Genomic DNA, 22,237 nt, shown 5'->3' with positions numbered 1-22,237 from the left:
AAAATATTTTTAAACTGCTTTTAATTACATGATTAAATCTTATTTTAAAAACTCTTAAGTAAGTTGTATATACCTACATGTATTATATGTATATAATATATCTAAACTATATTATATCAAGTTTCCAGGAGATTCACAACTCATTGTGAAAAATTTAAATACTGGAAATATGTCAGTCTGGTTGTACATTTCATAGCAGATCCATGAGTATGGATCAAAGAAGCTGAAAATGGAAGAGGCTCTTTTCCTACATGAGTCACTACATTTTCTGCAAAAAGAAACCATGTTCCTTAACCTTAGAATTCACCTCTGGCTCTAGCCAACAATATCTCAAGTGTATTTTCTTCATTATTTTTCAAAAGAAAAAAATGTGAAAGATTGTGCATGATTTAGTTCACCCATTGCCTAGTTGAAGCCATAGCTCAAAAGTATATTATACTAATAGATCATTAATTAATTAGGTAGATTGGAAAAAGTTAAAATATAACTTCATAATATATATAATTTAAATATAATTCATATAAACTAGTTATCAAATTACATAACTGTACAAGAACTACAAGATTAAAACTACCTTACAGGAAACAATGACTCCTGGTGATGTAGTATGCTCTCCTGAATCACATCATTGAGAAAAAATTATTTTAAAGTAATTTTTATTGCATTTAGTACACTGAAAATAAAATATCCAACATTGGTTTCATTTTCCAAGCAAAAAAAAAAAATGCTATTAAGAAGTTTAATGTTATACTGAGCATAGTGAAATTAATGAAAAAAAAGGATTGGTATCATTATAGGAAAATGTTAATAAGTTGGGCATTAGATGCATTTTTCATTTAAATGCTATTTGGGTGGAGGGGATAAGCAAACATTGGCTCCACCCTGGTCAAGATGGTAGATTTAGAAACTTAATGTCTCTGCCCCCACCCCACCCTCCACCAGAAGCTTTGAAAAACCAGCAAGAACTGGCAAAAATAAAGTTCTTAAAATTCCAGGAAACAGTTAAAGGACTGCAGTAACAGGGCAAGTCTTGCCAAATCAAGAAAAGTTTTACTTAAAGACGTGAGGACCTTGTCGAGCCTTAGCTGGCCACTCCACTGCCCCTCACTGACTTGGTGCAAGCCACCCCCCACTCCCAGTGAATCCCTTGTCCTAGGTCCAGAGGGAGTAGAATCACTCTTATGTATATACTGGGAGCATGCATGTCTGGCCTGATCAGTGTGATGGTAGCCTGAGGGATGCACTATCCAAAAACTAGCCATGTGTGTAGGAGGCAGCTTGCAGAGCACTCCTATAGATTGTTCCATAAGAGCACTCAAGTGGCTTCCTGGGGCAAGAGATTATTGGTTGTAAGACATATAGAGCAGTGGTCAGGACTCTGAGGAAATAATTTCCTAGGGAAGAGGGGACATTCATATCTTAGTGGCCACATGCACACACCCAAGGCAAGCAGCATGAACAGAAAAGATAGGGTAGCTCCTGTACTTGGCCTCAGACTATTCTCTAAACTCATTGTATGGATAAGCTCTGAAGGAGAGCACTCACACAGATCAATCTGCAAGTTCTGGGAAAAGTGTTGCTTTTTTCTCTTTTTCTTTTTTTTAGCATTTGGCATTCAAGGAAAGCTCAGCATAACATCAACTTGGAGGCAAGCTCAAAGAATGGACACCTCAGTCTAAATTCCAGTGACAACACATTAAAATATCAAAATTTCCAGTTTTCAAAAAAAGACTAAAAAACATACAAAGAATCAGGAAGTGATGGCCCAGGCAAAGGAGAATTTAAAGCTACAAAAACCATCAGTGAGGAGGATCAGACCTGGGACATGCTAGAAAATAACTTTTAAAAAATGATCCAAAATATGCTTAAAGATATAAAGGAAAATATAGAACAAGGGCTAAAGGAAATTAGGAAAACAACATATGAACACAAAGAGAATATCAACAGAGAAATGAAAATTCTGACAAGAAACTAAACAGGGCTGTGCTAACAGAAATTAAAAATTCCCTAATAGAGTTCAAAAGCAGATTGGAACTGGCACATGAATCACTGAACTTGAAGATAAGACAATTAAAATTGTCCAATCTGAGGAGCAGAAACAAGAATGAGGAAAAGTAAAACGAGCCTAGGGAAACGTGGGATACCATCAAACATACCAATATAAACACTGTTGAAGTCCCAGAAAGACAGGAAAGAGAGAAAAGGGCAGAAAGAATATTCAAAAAAATAATATCTGAAAACTTCCCAAATTTAATAGAAGACTTAAATATACACATGCAAGATGTTCAACAAACTCCAAACAGTATAAACCCAAATAGACCCACTCTGTGGCACATTATAATTAAACTGTCAAATGCTAAAGATAAAGAGACAAATTCTGAAATCCACAAGGTAGAAGCAACATGTCATGTACAAGGGAGTTGCAATAAGATTAAGTATTGATTTCTCATTCAGAAACCATGGAAGCAAGATGGCTGTAGGATGGCATATTTAAAGTTCTAAGAGCAAAAAAAACTGCCAACTAAGAATTCTATATCTGGCAAAACTATCTTCCCAAAATGAAAGACAGCTGAAGACATTCCCAGACAAACAAAAGCTGAGGGAGTTCATCATCACTCGATTGGCCCTACAAGAGATGCTAAAGAGATTTCTATAGATTGAAAGGAAAGGACAATAGACAATAGATTGAAGCCATGTGAAGAATTAAAGATCATTAGTAAGAGTAACAAGGGTAAATAAAAATCCAAGTACTATTGCATTTTGGGTTTACAACTCAACTTTTCACTTCCTACAGGATCTAAATACAAATACATTATTTATAATGACAAATCAGTGGTTTGGGCTCGTAATGTAAAGACATGTAATTGATGACAAGAACTACATAAAGGTGAGGAGATAGAAGGATATAGGAGTATAGTTTGTATATACTATTTAAGTAAAGTTGATAGAATTATGATATTAAATTTAATTCCTTGGTAACTACAAAGAAAATGTCAGAGAATATGCAAACCTATAGAGACAGAAATCCAGGGGTGGAGAGCAGAAGGAATGGGGAGTAAATGCAAAATGGGTGTAGAATTTCTATTTGGGGAAGTGTGAAAGCTTTAGTAATGGTTGGTGGTGAGGATACTAAACACAGTGAATGTGGTTAATCCCACTGAATAGTATGCTTGGGAGTGGCTGAGATATTCACAATAAAAGGAAAAGAAAGAGCAACTAAAGAGACAATGACGATGCAAAACAATATATGATCCTGGAGGGGATCTAACAAGGGAGGAGAGAAGGCTCAAAAGAACATTTTGGGACATACAAAAAATTATGAAATAGACTCTAAGCTTCACATTAATGTTAAGTTTCTTGAACTTGGTAATTATACTTGAGGTGGATACATAAGCAAATATCCTTGTTTTTAGGAAATGTACATGGCAATATTAAATGTTCAAGAAACGTTTTGTATACAACTTACGTGCAAGTGTTCGGAAAGTGGATAGTTAGATAAATGGTAGATGTGTAGGCAGACGGATTGATAGGTTGATGGACAGATAGAATGATACAGCAAATATAGCAAAATGTTAAAGTTGGTCAGTCTGGGTATGTGGGGAAGAGGAGAATGTTGGAATATTTGGATGGTATGTTATTTTAGTCTGCTAGGCTGTCATAACACATTATACCATCATGGGCTGGCTTTTAATAAAGGGGATTTATTAATTTACAAGCTTATAGTTCTGAGGCCATAAAAATGTCCAAATCTAGGCATCAACAAGAAGATACCTTCTTCCTGAAGACCAGCTGCCAGCAATCCGGGACTGCTCTATCACATAGAGGTGTCTGCTGGTCTCTCCCTTCCCTTCTGGGTTTCATTGCTTTCAGCTTCTTGATTCCATGGCTTTCTCTCTGTCTGAATTTCATTCTCTTATAAAGGTCTCCAGAAGAGGTTTAAGACCCACCCTGAATAAGGTGGGTCATATCTTAAGTTAAAATTCTACTCATCAAAAGATCCTATAAGAATGAATTAACTTTAAGAACATACTTTTCTGGGATCCATAAAGCCTCCAAACCATCTCAGGCATATATTATTTTTATAAGTGTCCTGTAAGTTTAAAAGTATTTCAGAATAGAAAGCTTAAAATTAAAAAAAGAAAACAAACTATTGAAAATGTGGCAATGCTGTATTTTTTTCCCATGGCTAAGATTTTGCAATTAGTATTGCTTCACTTTACTCTCCTAAAGTAAATCCACTGTTTGGCTAGCAAACAAAATCATGGCAGGGTCTTTCTGTTTCACCATCTAATCAGTTAAATCTTTTAAAATTTGTTTTAAAGAAACAACCTGTACTGAAGGTTAGGAGGTACATCCATTCCAAAATTCTAACTGAACTAATTGAAGCAAACTGAAAAAGAAAGATGCTTTCATGATCTGGCATGCATGGATGAGTGTGTATCAATAGCACAAAAGAGTCCATTTTTTCTTTATCAAAGTAAACGGCAAAAAGAGAAAAAGAAAAAGCCTTGGAGAGGAATGATGAGCTACGTGTTAAGCTGGCACCAAGCAGTCACAGAGTGCAGGCAGAGCACGCAATTTATTTTTCACAAGAGTGTGGTGTATACTAACTACTTCATTTCTTCATTTCATCAATGGGAAATATGTTTAGGAGATTCTTTTCATTGGAAAATAGGCTTAGGAGATTCCTTGGCAAAAAATCTTTGACAAGGAAAAGTAAGGAATTATTGTTTTAGTCAGATATAAAGTTGAATTGTAACAGAATCATATTCATAATTGATTATGAATATGATCAATTATTCTACTAAGAGTAGAACTTAGTAGGGACTTCCCATCAGAAGGAACTGCCCATTTGAATCCCTATTCAACCACAGATTCTCTTACCCAGAAAATTTGTTTAAATTAATTTTATATATAATATATATAATATAATATGATATATAATATATGAAGATTAGAATGCATATATATGAAATAAATATATTTTATCTATATTTAATTCTATGCTCTGTAATAACTAAATACAATATAAAATAAATTATATAGATAAATATATATGTATGAGAGATAATTGTATTACCTTTCTTTTTGGGTGGCACTAAACTATGTAATTACATACTGCATATTCAATTCCTAACATAGGAACTAGTACATAGGAGATATTCACAGAATATGCTTAGAATACTTTAATCCAAGAAGCATGCAGCTCCCCTTTTCAAATTTTAATAGCTTTTTCTCAGGAAAAGAGCTATTCATCTTTGTTACACTTTGTCCCTCTTTGTAAAGGGAGAAAAATATAATGAAATGTCCCTTTACTTTCACAAATGAGTCTTTATGGAAACTCATAGAAAATTGATTTATATAAATTAACCAGCCCTTGGATCAGATTGTGCAATTCAAAATATTATGGAGTGATTTTAGTGACTTAGTGGCAAAAGGAACTAACATTTATTCAATTACCATATATGTCTAACAAAATATTTATTCCTCATAATTTAGGATTATACTCATTTTACAGATAAAATAAGTGAGGCTCACAGAGCTTGAGTAATTTGTCCGGCATCATGCACCCATGGAAAAGCAGAGCTGGGTCTGGGGATCAAATCTACGCAGTTCCATAGCTACACCTATTATTGAATATCATGTCTATTCAATTATTAGTGTGTAGATACCAAAGTCACACAACCTTAGAGATAGGATTTACCCTAATGATTCCCTATAAGTAGCCCTCTTTAAAAAGTCAATAAAATGAAACCCAGAATGGTTAAATAATGATTTTTCCAGGCTTACACATTTAATCTGAGTGAGAACTGAACTCCAGGTTTCCTAATTGACTGTTTCTTTCATGTCCCTTCTGTCTCTAGTAGTACCAGTTAACATATAAATGTGACTGGGAAAGAAAAAATCCCTAGGGGGCTCTACTAAATAACTGCACAGAGCTGGACTCTAGGGGCATGAGACATGGGCCCCTAAATGGAAAGAACAAGAAAACAGAGAGATGGGGCTTATGGAAAAAAGGGGAGAGGAACAGGTGCACCCATTTGCACTTAGGACTGCTGTAGGGATTAAAACCAAAAGATAGAAAAGAGGTTTTTTAGCACATCATCTTGCACATACCAGGCAACTAGTACATATTAATTTTCTTCCCCATATGATATTTCATAAAAGGTAGTCTTGTCTACCCCATATTTATACCCAAAACTTACATAAAAAATAGTTTCTATTTAGCCAAATGTGCATTTTCCCTCCCTGAACCATTTCAGTTAAGTAGCACACACATCATGAAAACCTCACTCCCAAATAGTTAGTTCCACCCAAGAATAAGGATATTCTTTAATGGATATATGCCATTTCACACTAACAGTAATAACTATTACAATGATAAAAATTCAGTAACATCATAAATTACCTCTATGTACATTTCTTAAGGTTTTCGTTTGGGGGGTTGTCAAATGATCCTTTATTGAAATTCTTTCTAGTTCTTACTTAGCTGGGCATTCCACTGCCACTGCACTGCTGTTGATGTCATCTATGATGTCATCTATGATGTCATGAAGGTGGTGGCCATCAACATCACAGCCCACAGACTGTGCAGTCCCCAGCACTCTTTAATGGTTCCAGAGAGTTCTCCGGATAAGATCAGTGCCACATCTGTCAGGCAGTGATGACAATCTCATCAAAAGTAATATTTCCACTGTGCTTATCAGAACAGAAAATACGTGCATGTGCACACACATACACTCACACGCACACACACCAAAACCCTTGCCAAAACCCAAAGCCAAAGCAGACCATGTCATGTCCTCCCTTGTTCATTTCTAGGCTGTTCTTCCACAAGAAGAACAGCACTATTTTTTAAGCTGGAGTTTTGCTATCAGCTCACCACTGGATTGTACCGGCCAACAGAGAACTGCTCAGTTATGGTAGTCATTGGCCAAGTATTCCCTCAGTTTGAAAAAAAAAATACCTTTTATACCTCTCTTTTTTCTTTATCTCCATCCTTCTCCACTTCCTCCCTATCTTCCTCCACCTCCTCTTCTCCTTTTTTAAACTGACATCCAATTAAGTTTCATGCCCTGGATTCAGTTTTTAAGCCTCTTTAGTCTCTTTTAGTATGGAACAGTACTGCCTTACTAGTTTGTTGGTTTAAATTTTTTTACTGTGGAATATAACATATTTACATAGAAGTGATAATTTTCCAAGTGCAATTTAACAAGTAGTTAGAGAGCAAATTTCAAAAAATGTTATGGGTTATAGTTCCAAAGTTTCAATCATTTCCTTATTGTGAAATGTAACATATATGCAAAAAGGTAACTTTCAAAATATGATTTAACAAGTAGTTATATAGGAAATTTCCAAGAATGTAATGGGTTACAGTGTCCATAGTTCAGTTATTTCCTTATTGTGAAATATAACATATGTACAAAAAGGTGATAACTTTCAAATTACAATTTAACAAGTAGCTATAGAGTAAATTTCAAAGAATGTTATGGGTTACAGTTCCACCATTTCAGTTCTTTTCTTCTAGTTAGTCTAATACCCTAGCCACTAAGAAAAAGAAAATATATAGAGATTCTGTATTCATAAACCTTTGTTAAATTCTATCTTGCCTGTTGTTAACCCTTCTTCTAGTTTAATCACTTTCCCGATCTTCAGGAATGTCTAGGTAGTGACCACCCTAACTTGTTCATGGTGAAAAGGGGTGTCAACATTATGGGAAAAAAGGATGCAACTGGTTGATGTTCTTGAAGAGGCTGATGCCTCTGGGTTTTGGGACCTAGCTGGCATAGGAGCTCTCTGGAGGATTTAAGTTTCTAAAGAATAAACTTAGTGAGTGAAACTTTTATAGTCTCAGATAGGGACCCGGGTATTCTTTAGGGTTATTTATGTATGATCAATGATCTTATAGAATGCCCCATATTCCAGATTACTTTGATTGTCTACTCATTTAACTTGTTCCTGGATTCCCTGTAGTTCCTTTGATCTACAAGTTAAAGTCAGAAATGGCAGGGTCAGCAAATGCCTGGCATTGAACCAAATGGCCAATCACCTATTTTTGTAAACAAAAATTGTATTGATATTTACTTGGTTACAAATTGTGTGTGGCTGCTTTTTCACTATGACATTGTTGAGTAATTGTGATAGAGACCATAGGACCTACAAAATCTAGGTCATTTGCTACCTTGCCCTCTGCAGAAAATTTTGCCCATTGCTGTTCCAGAAGCCTGATGAAATATAAGCTAAGCAAAGGGCAAGAATGCTTCAGACATGATAATATACACCTTATCTCGCTTCACAAGAAGTATGTATTGTTGGGTTGTCCCAAGATTAGTGATGCTAAGTTTTATCACCCTCGTCTTCATTTTAGAAGTGCGTCTTTTTCTTCACAGTTGCTAGGTAACTTGTGGGGAAATACTTGGACACTATGAAAATATCCTTTCCTCAGTAAACCCAAGAACAATGCTCAAAGGTTTTCAATGATGAGTTATGCCTGAATCAATAATTTCTAACCTATTATGCCTTATACATATTTTAGTTGGCATTCCTCTGGAAAGAAGTATTGCCTGTTTTTTTTTTTTAATTGTTTTTCATTTTGGAGTTTCATAACAAATTTTTAGATTTATATTTGTTCATTGAAAATATGTACACACTATTATTTTTGATCTTCCAATTGTTCCACTCAAGTTGCCAATGACAGCCCCTTTTAAACGGTAACTTTTTTACATGACGCCTTTCTGTTTGACTTACTAGCCTACTGGTACATACAAGACAACCCAGGTTTAGTTTATGTATTCTCTGTGCAAGACCCAGAATCAGTCATTTCTTTAAGGAGCCTAGTTGCTTTTCATAGGGAATGGTATTTAGAATCCAAGATCTGGGGATTTGGTGGGCTCATTGCTACAGAGAGGTCTTTGGTTCTAGGCCTATTCAGCTGTTAGCACTAGGAAACAAAATCATCTCATGAATGCATATTTGAGAGTTTTCCCCTCATGTATCCATATCTATTTTTTCTTACACTAAATATCTTGGTTCCTAAAAACATTAATATTAATTTATTTGCCTTATTCTATAATATACATGATGCAATTTTAAAATTGCAAGATCAATATTACAACTTATAAAAACCCTGCATTATGAAGTTACATTTTGTTTTCTTCTTTTGAAGAAGTATATATCCTTAATATATACATTCTGGGTGCTGGGACAAAAATTATTCAATACATTTTTTTCTTTGCAATTATAAACTTCTGTTTGCAATTTTAAGATTGGCTTTTTCTGTTTTGATTTTTTTCTAATATATATAACATTTCATAGTTCTCTTATCAAAATTATACAAAAATAGTATACTCCCATATTCTCACTTCCTTCTGATTCTCATCTCAACCCATAGCAAAGAGGTAAAAATTTTTGTTGATTTCTGGTTCATTTTTCCCAGGCACCATTTTGCAAAAAACAACCTACTGCCCATATATATATTCTAATCTCTCTTTCTTTTTTACACCAAATATTGCATCTAAGTGTCTGGTTCAATGCTTTCTTATAAACTCTACAATATATTATAAAAATCTCTTGATATCAGTTCATAGAAATCTTCTACATTTGTTTTAAAAGTTGAACAGTACTCTACCACCTTGATAGATTTTAAGGATGTTTCCATAATGAATACCACCAGTCACAATGAATGACAATATGCATACGTTAATTTGCATTTGTGGGTGTATATCTTCAGAATAAACTATTAAACATGGGATTTCTGTGTCAAAGGGAAAATGCATATGTAAATGTGTCATATTAGGAGATATGTTATCCATAGGACTAGTAATATTTTGCACTCACAATAGTAAATTATGAAGGCCTCATTCGCTTTAGCCAGATCAACAGAATGTGTTGTCAAGCTTTTGAATTTTTACCAATCTTATAGGGGGAAAAGTTACCTAGTCTAGTTTCAATTTGAATTTCCTTTTCTATGGACAGCTTCTTCATATGTTTAAATGCTTTTCTCATTAATCTTTTGTGATTTTTAAATAATGTCCCCTTGTAAGTTCTTATTTTATTTATTTATTTTCCTTTGTTTTTCTCGATTTGGTTGGCTACTGATTTATCTGTTGGATCAATTTCTTCAATTTTGATTTGTTTATTCATTTTACTGTTCTTCTGTTTTATTTTGTTTTATAACTCATAATTTCTGCTTTTATCCATATGAATCCTTTTCCTTTCTTTCTTTCAGTTTTCTTTGTTGGACTTTTTCAGGAATTCTTGCAGGATGTTCTTTTTTTCATTTCATTGTTTCATTTTTTTTAGTTTATATATATAGTTTTTAATACAATTTTATTGATATATATTCACAAACCATACAGTCATCTATGGTGTACAATAAATTGTTCACCGTACCATTATTTAGATGTGCATTCATCACCAAAATCAATTTTTGAACATTTTAATTAACACACAAAAAAAGAATAAAAATTGAAGTAAAAAATAACACACAAAACATTCCATAACCCCCATCCCTCCATATAATTCATTTACTTTTTGTCCTCATTTTTCTACTCATCTTTGCCCATACACTGAATAAAGGGAGTAGAGTGAGAGCCACAAGGTATTTGCAATCACACAGTCACACAGTGTAAGCTATATAGTTACATAATCGTCTTCAAAAATCAAGGCTACTGGGTTGCAGTTCAATAGTTTAGTATTTCTTTATAGCTATTCCAATACCCTTAAAACTAAAAAGGGATATCTATATACTGCGTAAGAATAACCTCCAGAATGACCTCTAGACTCCATTTGAAATCTTTCAGCCACTGGAACTTTATTTTGTTTCATTTCTCTTCCCCCTTTTGGTCTAAGGGGGCTTTCTCAATCCCGCAATGCCAGGGCCAAGCTCATCCCCATGAGTCACGTCCCATGTTGCCAGGAAGATTTCCAACTCTGGGAGTCATGTTCCACACAGCGGGTAGGAGAGCGAGTTTACCTTCTGAGTGGACTTAGAGAGAGAGAGAGGTCACATCTGAGCAACAGAAGAGGCTCTCTGGGGGTGACCCTTAGGCACAATTTTAAGTAGGCTGAGCCTCTCCTTTGCAGTAACAAATTTCATAAAGGCAAGCCCCAAGATCAAGGACTTGGCTTTCTAAATTGGTAGTCCCCAATGCTTGTGAGAATATCAGTAATTCCCCAGGTGAGGAAGTTTTATATTTCCACATTTTCCCCAGTCCTTCAATGGGGCTTTGCAAATATATTTTTTACTTTCTGCCCAAATTACTCTGGGATATATCAGGGCTTTATACTAACCTGTACAAACCAACCAGATTTTACTCCCTATTCAAAGTTCCATGTAATTATGGTGTTTGAATAAACTGACCATACAAATTAAATTGCATAGTGTGTTACAAAAAATATAGATTTTACACCTAATAAACATCTCTTCCTTTGGTCTCAAACAGAAGTTGAGGTTTTAAAAATACCATCAATGTCATCCTCTACCCTTTAGTCAGATTTACCTTAGTGCTAAACAAGTCCATTTTGTTTGTATTGCTAATTGAAGTCTGATCTCTTTTTCAGGCTCTTTAACATTTCCTAGTATGGGGAAATGCTGACATTCATAGCAGCCACACTCTGGCTCTGAATCTCAGGTGTCACAGATACCCAGTGTTCCAGGGACTGACCAGGTTATACACAAAGAGCTCAGGATCTCAGAATTTAGAAACAACCATCACAACTCAGGAATAGACGTACCTGCTATAAGAGCTTACAGTATAGGAACCTTTACATTAAGCCTTCCCCTGATAACCTATGCTCTCAGACTCAATTCTCAGAGCTTGCACATTACAGTTAGTCCCTATTTGTGAGACATTATAATGTTTTTCTTTTCATTTATGGTTTATTTCACTCAACATACTGTCCTCAATGTCCATTCATGTCACAACTTCACTCCTTCTTGTAGCAGCTCAATATTCCTTTTGTATGTATGCACCACAGTTTGCCATTCCATTCATGTCATGTACCCTTGTATCCCTCTGTTTATTTTTAGACAGTTTTATTCACACACTGTATATTCCCTCCTAAAGAAATAATCAATGTTCCCTTTATAATCATAGAGTTATGCATTTACCACCACTATCCATATGAGGACATTTCCATTTCTTCCACAACAAAGAGGAAGAGGCAAAAAAAAAAGGAGGAAAAAAAGAAGAAATTTTAAAATAGCAGCGAAAAAGCAATGAAAGAAAAAATAAAATTGAAATAAAATACAATAAAAGGTCAGACAACAACACCAGTACCAAGAATCCCATACCCTTCCCTTATATTCCCCTCTTATGGACATTTAGCTTTGGTATATTGCCTTTGTTACAACTGATGGAAGCATATTGCAGTGTTACTCTTACCTATAGTTTCTAGTTTGCATTGGTTGTATTTTTTCCAATACCACCCCATTTTCAACACCTCACAAAGTTGACATTCATTTGTTCTCACTCATGTAAAAACATTCTTATATTTGTATATTTAATCACAATCACTCTAGATTTTACTAAGTTAAACCATCCCAGTATTTATATTCTATGTTTCCTTCTGGAGTCCTTCATGCCCCTAACCTTCTTCTTTCAACCATACTCACAGTCATCTTTGTTCAGTGTACTTAGAATATTGTGCTAATATCACCCAGTATTGTGCCATCCATTTCTGGATGTATACAATCAATCCTGTTGAACATTCTATACTTCTTCAGCATCAAATACCTGAAGTCTCTGTGTCTACCTGTAAATATTTTAAACTCTTCCTCATTTTTTTAGTCCTCACTTTATTTTATTTTTAATTCAGTTTTATTGAGATATAGTCACATACCATGCAGTCATACAAAATGTACATTCAATTATTCACAGTACCATTATATAGTTGTGTGTTCATCACCAAAATCAACTTTTGAACATTTTCATTACCATACACACAAAAATAATAAGAATAAAAATTAAATCGAAAAAGAACAATTAAAGTAAAAAAGAACACTGGGTACCCCCCCACCCCCGCCATTTTTTTACTCAATTCTGTTTGGGTTACGTTGTGCTTCTTGGAACTGTAATTTTATTTCTTTCATTAGTGTTGGGAAATTTTCATTGATTATTTCCTCTATTAATCTTTCCGCCCTTTTCCCTTCTCTTCTCCTTCTGGGACACCTATTACATGTATATTCGTGTGCTTCATGTTGTCCTTCAATTCCCTCATATTTTTCCATTGTTTTATCTATCAATTCTTTAGTGTGTAGGATTTCAGATGCTCTGTATTCTAGTTCATTAATCCTTTCTTCTGCCTCTCCAAGTCTTCTGTTGTTCATCTCCATTGTGTTTTTCATCTCTTCAATTGTGCCTTTCAGTCCCATAAGTTCTGCCATTGTTTTTCAAGCTTACAAATTCTTCCTTATTATCACCCAGTGTCTTCTTTATATCTTTCATACCTTTTGTCACATTTTCTTTCAACTCACTGATTTGATTTAGATTTATTTGAACATCCTTAATTAGTTTTTTCACCTCTTGAATCTCATTGAGGTGTTAGTTTTTTAATTTGACTGGAGCATTTCATCAAGTTTCCTGGTGTGGCTCATGACTTTTGCTCTCTAGGCATTTGATTTTCTTGATTAGTTTATTGTGGAGGTTGTTTTCTCTCTTTTGCCTTGGGTTTTCTTGTTGGTTTTCTTTGATTTCTATATTTCTTTCTTTCTCTCACTGGCCAGTTGTCAGATTGCACCCCAAGTCAGGCACCCACCATGGCCTGCCACAGGTTGGGAGGTATGCACTGGACACCCTAGGAAGTTCACTGTGTGTGCTAATGTAGATCTGCTGGCTTACAGTATTGCTCTGTTTCCCTTGCATTTCCCAGGCTCTCCAGAAGATGGCACTGTTCAGTAACTGACTTTTCATCAAAGTTTGCTTTGCCTCTGAGTAGAGGGTGCATATAGGTGAGCTGAAACTGTGGGATTCCTATGCCCTCACTTTGCCAGCCAAAATCTGTCTTGATGTGGGGCTACACCTGTGGCAGAGTACTCCCTCAGTGACCCGGTACTCCAGCCATCCCCAAGGCAAGGAAACAGCTGCTGGCTGCTGCTTCTCTCAAGTGTGGGGGAAGGGTTTTCAGACCCAGGGCTGGAAACACAGTTTCTTTCCACATTTTCTCAGTTTCTTTGTCCCTCACTGACCTGGGCCTTGAAATGTCTTCCCCTGTCTCCTGGGCCTTCAAACTGTGGGGTATGTCTCACTGCTATGAAAGATGTTAAAATCTGTGGCCCTGGTGGGAGGGTTCCTGTCTGCTGATTATGTGCCTTTCCCACATGGAGACCGACTGAGGGGCAGGGGAGAGGACCAGCTGGTCTGGGATGGTCCAGGATGGAAGATTCTTACTTGATATTTCTTCTCTTTCTTCAATTTGGCATCTACAGGGACCTTCTCCAGTCTATATCCTCCTCCAGAGTTTCAACCACTTCAGAATTGTCCTTTTTTTTTTATTGAATCCCTGGAGAGGAGTTTTCAGTAGCTGTTTGCCTCACCAATGTGATGACATTAGCTCTCATTGTTTCATTTTTATACAAATAGCTAATGCTATGAATTCTCCTCCAATTATTGCTTTAATTAAACTCCAGGAATTCTGGCAGATACTGTTTTTGCTATCAATATTTTATAAAATTTCTTTAATTTTGATTCATAATTTAATTTTCAGAATTTGAATTTTTTTTAGATTCATTGACCTTATTAATTAGTTTTATTATTGTCTAGTCTACTTGCATAATGATCTGATAAAATTGTTTGATTTCATCCAACTAATTGGAACTCTTTCTGTCACTGATTTTTAAATTTTTTATTGTGATTGTTTACATACCATACAATTATCCAAAGATCCAGTCTACAATCAATTGCCCCCAGTACCATCATACAGCTGTGCATCCATCACCACAATTAATTTTTGTTCAATTTTCAGAACATTTTCATTACTCCAGAAAACAAATAAAGACAAAGAAGAAGAAAAAAAACGAAAAAGAAATTCAAATCCTCCCATATCCCTAACCACCTCCCTCCATTGTTGACTCATAGTATTGGTATAGTACATTTGTTACTGTTTATGAAAGAATGTTAAAATACTACTAACTGTAGTATATAGTTTGCAATAGGTATATATTTTTTCCCTATATGCCCCTCTATTATTAACTTCTAGTTGTAGTGTCACACATTTGTTCTAGATTGTGAGAGAGATTTCTAATATTTGTAGAGTTAATCATGGACATTGTCCACCACAAGATTCACTGTTTTATACATTCCCATCTTTTATCCTCAAACTTTCCTTCTGTTGACATATGTGACTCTGAGCTTCCCCTTTCCACAGCATTCATACACCATTCAGCACTGTTAGTTATTCTCGCAATGTGCTACCATCACCTCTGTTCATTTCCAAACATTTAAGTTCATCCTTATTGAACATTCTGCTCATACTAAGCAACTGATCCCCATTCTTTAGCCTTGTTCTATATCTTGGTAACTTATATTTCATGTCTATGAATTTACATATTATAATTAGTCCCTATCAGTGAGACCCTGCAATATTTGTCCTTATGTGTCTGGCTTATTTCACTCAGTATATTGCCCTCCAGGTTTCTTCATCAACCCATTTTTTTTAAGTTGGTTTTGTTCACATGACATACATTCCATCCTAAGGAAACAATTGATGGTTCCCTGTATAGTCATATATTTATGTGTTCACCACCCTCACCACTATCTATATAGGGATATCTCCATTTCTTCCACAAAGCAGAAGGTAGAGTCAAAGAAGGTAGAGGCAAAAGAAAAAGAAAAAAAAGAGGGGAAAAAAAACATAACAGCTAGGAAGCAGCAAAAGGAAATATAACCTTAGATCAAAGTAGAATAAAGAGTCAGACAACACCATCAATGCCAAGAATCTCACACCCCTTCCCTATGCCCCCTTCTTATCTGCATTTACCTTGATATATTGCCTTTGTTACATTAAAGGAAGCATAATACAATGATTCTGTTAATTATGGTCTCTAGTTTATGTTGATTGTATTTTTCCTACAATACCTCCCTATTTTTAACAATTTGCAAGGTTGACATTTGTTTGTTCTCCATCATAAAAAAAAAATATTTGTACATTTTATCACAATTGTTGAACACTCTAGGTTTCACTGAGTTATACAGACCCAGTCTTTATCTTTCCTCTTTTCTTCCAGTGTCCCACATGCTCCTAACCTTCCTCTTTAAACCATATTCATAGCTATCTTTGTTTAGTGTACTTATATTGCTGTGCTACCATCATCCAAAATTGTGTTCCAAACCTATCACTCCTGTCTTTTTCTATCAATCTGTAGTGCTCCCTTTAATATTTCCTATAGGGCAGGTATCTTGTTCACAAACTCTGTCATTGTCTGTTTGTCAGAGAATATTTTTAACTCTCCCTCATATTTGAAGGACAGTTTTGCCGTATATAGGATTCTTGGTTGGTGGTTTTTCTCTTTCAGTATCTTAAATATATCACACCACTTCCGTCTTTCCTCCATGGTTTCTACTGAGAAATCTGCACATAGTCTTATTAGGCTTCCTTTGTATGTGATGGATCACTTCTGTATGCTCCTTTCGGGATTCTCTGTTTGTCTTTGACATTTGATAATCTCATTATTAAGTATCTTGGCATAGGCTTATTCAGATCTATTCTGTTGGAGTATGCTGCGCTTCTTGGATCTGTACTTTTATGTTTTTCATAAGAGATGGAAAATTTTCATTGACTATTTCCTCTATTATTGCTTCTGCCCCTTTTCCCTTCTCTTCTCCTTCTGGGACACCAGTGATACATATGTTCTTGTATTTTGTTTTCTTCTTAAGTTCCCAGAGATGTTGCTCATATTTTTCCATTCTTTTCTCTGTCTGTTCTTTTGTGTGTAAGCTTTCAGGTGCCTTGTTCTCCAGTTCCTGAGTGTTTTCTTCTGCCTCTTGAGATCTACTGTTGTATGTTTCCATTGTGTCTTTCATCTCTGTATTATGCCTTTCATTTCCATAGATTCTGCCAGTTGTTTTTTGAACTTTCAATTTCTGCCTTATGTATGTCCAGTGTTTTCTTCCATGAGGGAGGGGCTCTAAACTTTTTAAATTGATTCAGCATTAGTTGTATAAATTTCTGTATGTCAGATGAAGTGTAAGTTTGTTCCTCCGACTGGGTGATATCTTCATTTTTCTTAGTGTAGGTTGTTGTTCTCTGTTGTCTAGGCATCTGACCTCCTAGGCCACCCCAATCAGGTCTTCCCAGATTAGAACAGGCTCAGGTCCCAGAAGGAGGAAATACTCAGTATCTGGTTTCCCTGATGTTGTGTCTTAGAGGATTGACACACCCTGTGCATTTCTGCCCAGCAGGTGGCACCTGTCAGCCTATCACTACATGCTTGTGTAAGGAGGTGTTTCTGGGGGAAGATTACCCCCAGGCTCTGGGGTCTTGTTCTTAAAGGAAGGCAGGTAGAAGAGCTGGACCCCACCTCTTTCCTCTTGGGAAGATAGCCCCCTAGGAGAAGTCATTTGCATTTAAATAGATTCTTTGTTTCTCTGACTCTGCTATTTCCACCCTTGTCTGGGTCAGAGTGCTATGAGTTTAAAATGGCTGAGGCTTTCTCTACTGTAGAGCACTGTGAGCTGAAAATGCTTGAGGCTTTCTCCACTGAGCTGCCTAGGTTGAGAGAGAGAGAGAAAGGGACAGAAAACCTCTAGATTCACCTGTTGGCTAGAGATAGCACCTGATACTTTGGACTCCCCATCCTGAGACACATATGTTCCCTTACTCTCCAAGGTCAGTCATCACCAAAAGCCTCTGTCTGCTTGTTGGGGATTTACAGTCTGTATTGAGCAGTTAACATTAAAACCCCAGTTGGATCTGGGCTGAGGTATATTCACTTGTTCAGAGAGTGTTGCTCTGTAGCTCCATGAGGCTTCCATGAGGGAGGGGCTCTTGGTGCAGGTCCACAGTTTTTGCTCACACATTTTATACTGCAATCTTGGGCATTCCTCCCAATTCAGGTTGTTGTATGATGAATGGGCAGTCATGTTTGTCTCCCCACAGTTATTCCAGGTTATTTACTAGTTGTTTCTGTTTATTAGTTGTTCCAGGGGGACTAACTAGCTTCCACTCCTTTCTATGCTGCCATATTAGCTCTCTGCTGCATCATTGATTTTTAATTTAATTCTGTTTATAGTCAGTGAACATACTTTGTATGATTTCAGCTCTTTAAACTTTTTAAATTTATTTTATGAACCTGAAATTTGGTCAATCTTTGGGAATATTCCTAATGTTCTTTGAGAGAATTGATGTTCTGCTGTTAGGTGGAACACTTCATAAATATCAATTATAGAATAACTATAAATAAATATTACAGGTTTTTGTAGGAGAAATGAGGTGCTGTCATATTTTAAAAAATCTAAAAGTGTGAGACTGGTTTTTGAACCAGGTAGTAGGGCTGAGCTAGAAGGACTTTGATGAAATTATTAGTAAGAGCTTAAAGAAGCTTGAAGAATTGGTTCTCAAAAGTTTGTTAGTCTTTAGATAGATTTGAAGTGAGGGCTTAAAGAAAAGTGAAGAAAATGTTACTGAGAACTTGAGTACAGAGTACCCTTGTTATGTCGTGGCAGAAGTATAGCAACATTGCCATTAGAATTAACACAAAAATTAGAAAATATATCTAGTGTATTGGATTATCTAGCTGAGCAAATACCCTGGCAAAGTTTTGATGGTGCCTCCTAATTTCTATTTACTACTTATGGGAAAGAGTAAGGGAAAAGAGATAAGCTAAATGAAGGATCTTTTTAAAATATCAAAGACTTTTGACTATTGTCTGTTTCTCCAGATAGGAAATTGGTTTATGTGTATGTCTTTTGTTTAATGGAGTAAATTCCAGTAAGATTCATGGGAGACTCACAAAATTTTTATGAATAGTTTATTTGCAGAAACACCTGCAGCTTAGAATTAAATAGATAGAGAGAGTATAGAATGAAAATAAAATATTGGACCTCCAAACTCCTACAGGGGGAATACTGAGAAACTACTCAACTGCAAATATGGAATAATTTTCATGCAAAAGGCGGCATGACTCACAGAGAAAAACCAAGAGTCCAGAGGTTTGCACCAAGCATCAAGTAGAATTATCCTATTATTCCTATGCCAACTAGATTCCAGACTCACAACTGACAAGTTAATCCAGTGTGCCTTCACCTCCATGTTTCCAAGATTATTTTATGTTGCAGTTAAACTATGTATGTCCCATCATTTTATATTGGGGTTGTGGAACACAGATAACTTGTTTTATTTGTTCATGGGTAGTCATTCTATAGGAAGTTTTCTCAAGGAGCTAAACTCAAGAAACACTCAAGAGACCACAGTCCAGGAGCCTAACTATGCATGGATGTGATTTAGATAGTGAAATACTAGATTTTGAGATGATATCATAATAAATAAGAATTTTAGGCAAGCTTAGGTTGGGTGAGTGTATTTTACATGTATCTAATGATGTGTATCCATAGAACAGACTATGGGAGATTGTAAAATATGTTAAAATTATTTACCTCTCCTTCTTTAAAAAAGTGTAGCAGCTCAATTTTATTCGATTTGATTGTGGAACATATGAATTCTCTTCTAATGTAAACAAAAATGGCAGAAATGAGTGTGTGACTTCCAAAAATAAGTCAACTTTCTTTCTCTTGAATTTCTTATTTCACAAGAAACCACACACCATGTAATGAGGAAAGTCAAGCAGCTCTCAGTGAGGTCTACATGGGGAAGAAATGAGGCCTCTAACAGCAGCTAGTACCACTATCCAGTCTTACGAGTGATCCTCATTGAAAGGAAGTTCTCTGCTTTGGCCAAGTCTACAGCAGGTTCAGCTTTTATCTCAGGTGCAACCTCACAAAACCTCCAAGTAGGAACCACCCACATAAGCCAACTCCCAAGTTTCAAACCCACAGAATCTTTGAGGGAAATAAATGTCTATTGAATTTTAACCCACTGTTTGTGGTAATTTGGTACATGGGAATAGATGGGCAGTATAGATGGTATTTATGTCTTTTCCTTTCCTTTTACTTTTATTCTATATATAACTTTTTATTTAAAATTAGGTTTTTTTTGCAGAGAGCACAAAGGTTGGTCTGGCATTTTTATCCAATCCGACAATCTCTGTTTTTAATTGATATTTAGATCATTTACACTTAGTGTATTTATTTACAAGGAAAGATTTAAATCTACTACCTTTTTAACTGTTGTCTATTTATTCTCTATTTTTTTATACATTATTTTTCCTTTTTAAATGTCTCCCTTTTGGATTAATGAGTACCTTATGGCTCCATTTTATTTTACTGTTGGCTTATCATTCACACATCTTTCAGTATTTTTGCATATTTTAGCGGTTACTTTAAGTTTTACAATATGCATCATTAACTTTTCATGGTTTACCTTCAAGTAAGATTTCTACACTATATTATGGGTAGTGGGGACCTTAAAACAGTATACCACCAATTCCTCCCTTCCACCTTTTGTGCTATAATTCTTATATAGTTTATTGCCACATATAAGTTCCGAAATACATTGTTATTATTTTTGTTTCAGACTGTCAATTAAATTTTGTGGTTAAAAATAAGGAAAAATCTATATATTACTCTCCTGCAGATTTGGTCCTGTTCACTTCTGTGTGGATATCAAAATTTCAGATATCATAAATGTTCTTCTTGAATAAATTCCTTTGGTATTTATTCTAGTTCAGGTCTGCTGGCAAAAACTGAGACCTCATTCATTTTGTCTGAATTATTTTTGAATGAAATTTTCACTGAATATATGATTTGGGGCTCACAGTTTTTATTTTCTTTTTTTATTTTCTATCATCACTTTAAAGATTTACTTCATTGTCTTCTGGCTTGGACACTCTCTAATGAGAATTTTATTTAATTCCAGCTTTAGTTCATTGATATATGATTATTCATTTATCTATGGCTATCTTGAAGATTTTCTCTTTATATCTGTTTTTCACAGATTGATAATGCTATTTTTACTAATTTTTTTGTTTTCTTTTGTATCTATTTACTCTTTCTGATATTCTCTGAAATCTTTGGAACTGTGGTTTCTCATAATTAATTTTGGAGAATTATCAGCCATTTATTCATCAATTATTTTTTTTTCTTTAAGCTTCTTTCATTGTTCTCTTTCTGGGACTCCAATTATGCATATAAAGACCATTTTATATTGGTAGTGTGGCTCCAATCAAGATACAGGAACTACACATAATTTGAATGGGGAAAAGTTTGATGTGTGTTTTATGGGGTTGGAATGATGAGGGTTGACTTGTAAGAAGTAAAGAGAACTCCAAATTATACAGGAATATCACAGATATAAGGGAAAGTCACTACCTGTAGGGTGATACATAGTTCTTTAGGGAACATTCCCTACGCTATCTCTTGGAGAGAGCAAGGCTGTTGCTCCTGGATGTCAACTCACTGAGGGGAGCCCTCTGAAAACCTCCCCTCTAGCATTCTTGGAGAAGCCATCTACAAGGAGGTTTTATGCTTTGCACTTACTGAAAACTGATGTGAGGAGTCCTGGAGGAACCTGCTGGCCACCATGTGCTAGAGTTTCCAGGCAATGGAGCAAAGCAATGGAGAAGGTGCATGTGCTGCAGGAGCATTGTGAGAGGTAAACATCATATCCAGGAAGAGATAGTTCTTATTGTTTTAATGTCCCTTCATCACCCTCTACTGACAAAGTTATTGTGCCTGCTAGAAAAGGACAAATATTTTCTAGACCCAGGTCCATTTTCACAGAGTAGGACCTGAAGTGTAGATTTGGAACTGAGAGACAATAAATTAGTAACCACCATGATATTTTCCCACAGCTCTTGGATTGTGTTTTGTTTCATGTCAGTTGATTTTTTTCTTGTGTTTCATTTTTGATAATCGTATTGAACTAGATTCAATTACCCTCTATTTCTTCAAGTCCGATCAGTTGATAGGCCCTTTGAAGAATTCTGCATCTCTTCTATCTTGCTCTCTTTTGTTTATTGATTTCTAGAAATTTCACTTGATTTTTCTATAGTTTCCATCTCTCTTCTGAAATTCCCCATATGTTCATGCTTAATATAACTTTTCCACTAGACTCCTAACATATCAATCATTTGTTAATTTGCGGTCTTTGTCTGATAGTTAGAATTTCTGGATCATCTGTGAAT

This window comes from Choloepus didactylus, chromosome 20 (assembly GCF_015220235.1).
Source record: "Choloepus didactylus isolate mChoDid1 chromosome 20, mChoDid1.pri, whole genome shotgun sequence".
NCBI lineage: Eukaryota > Metazoa > Chordata > Mammalia > Pilosa > Megalonychidae > Choloepus > Choloepus didactylus.
The sequence above is the reverse complement of the archived record's forward strand: the minus strand, read 5'-3'. Positions refer to the sequence as shown.